General features: G+C 37.6%; 1 protein-coding gene across 2 annotated transcripts in view; it reads left to right on the forward strand.

Moving 5' to 3' along the window:
• MEIS2 (Meis homeobox 2) overlaps positions 1–704 on the forward strand; it is a 172,799-nt gene extending 172,095 nt beyond the window's left edge. For both annotated transcript variants that reach the window (XM_065839790.2, XM_071809347.1), the window contains exon 12: positions 1–704. This exon is cut by the window's left edge and continues 755 nt beyond it. The gene's annotated coding sequence lies outside the window, so the exon portion shown is untranslated.
• Positions 705–1,480: the final 776 nt, after the last annotated feature.

Below are 1,480 nucleotides of genomic sequence, written 5' to 3' on the forward strand. Positions count from 1 at the left end.
CTACCTTGGAGATGAAGACGAAAAGTCTTGCTGGGTCCCTCATCACTCAGAAGACTGTTCCAAGAAGGCCTTGCCATTCCCTCGTTTTGTTCCTTCATAAAATGTGTCCTTTAGTTTCAAACAGATCTTTATAGTTTGTGCTTCATTAAGTCTCTCCCCATCCCCCCCCAGTCTATTTTTTTGGACTCTTCAAAGAGCTTGCAGGTGAAGATTGAAAAGACAAAACAGACAGAGCAGGAGCTTCTTCCGGTAGTTCTGAGCCTTGGCTTTGGACAAAACAAAACTAAAAGTTGGGCAGCTTTCCTCAATGAAAGAAGTTACTAACGGTCTTTGCACCAAACCTAGGACTTTATCATGAACTCAAAGCTTGGGAAAAAAAAGCAAGAGAATACTGTAACAAACTTCGTACAGAGTTCGGTCTATTAATTGTTTCATGTTAGATATTCTATGTGTTTACCTCAATTGAAAAAAAAAAAAGAATGTTTTTGCTAGTATCAGATCTGCTGTGGAATTGGTATTGTATGTCCATGAATTCTTCCTTTCTCAGCACGTGTTCCTCACTAGAAGAAAATGCTGTTACCTTTAAGCTTTGTCAAAATTTACATTAAAATACTTGTATGAGGACTGTGACGTTATGTTTTAAAAAGAAAAAAAAAGGTGTTAAGTCACAAAATACGGTAATAAATATTTCATTTTTGATTTTTTGTTAGGCTTTTGTGTATTTAATCATATTTAGGAGAGACTACAGTTATTGGGACAAAAGTCTTAAATACATTTTTATCAGCATTGAGAAGAAAGGTTGGAAAAAACAGAAATGAGCTTGTCATCAGTGTTAGCAGAATTGGATGAAAGAATGTATAGTTCTGTTGATTATTGATATGTTTACACTAGTTTAGACAAAATTTTAAATATTTTCTCACCAGCTTGCATTTCAGAGAGCTGTGTCCACTATCTGTACTACCTGCTAATGCCATAGAAGCCAACTTTGAGTTAATGCACAGACACAAGACCAGTGAGCCCACATGCATTACGTGTTTGCGTGTACCCAACACCACCATAGGCCTTACCTCCCACACTTCAGCTCAGACATGAGGAATGACTCTAACGCAGGAGTAGGTTCAGAAGTTTTAGGATGAGAAAAGCAGCTTTGAGTTTAATTTACAGTTTTACCTATGTGAGTATTGCGTAATCTAGATTTTGAGATGGTTTTACTGATTTCCTTGTCTTCATTTGTTTTCAGAAGGAAAAAAAAATCAACTAACAAGGGAAAATGTTAATTTGATATTTGATGTATAAATAGTTGGTGCACAATCATGGGTGAGGGTTTGGTTTTGCTTAAGCAAAAGCTTATGGCATTCGGAAGCAGCTAAAGGAGCATTTGAACAGGGAAGACACCAGTGGTGTTAGGAACAACCTTTCCCTGCCCTCAGTGGTACTGCCAGGGACCCAGAGAGCAAGCGAAAGTGCTGGCTTTATTTCT

The sequence above is a fragment of the Patagioenas fasciata genome, chromosome 5 (assembly GCF_037038585.1).
Source record: "Patagioenas fasciata isolate bPatFas1 chromosome 5, bPatFas1.hap1, whole genome shotgun sequence".
Lineage (NCBI taxonomy): Eukaryota > Metazoa > Chordata > Aves > Columbiformes > Columbidae > Patagioenas > Patagioenas fasciata.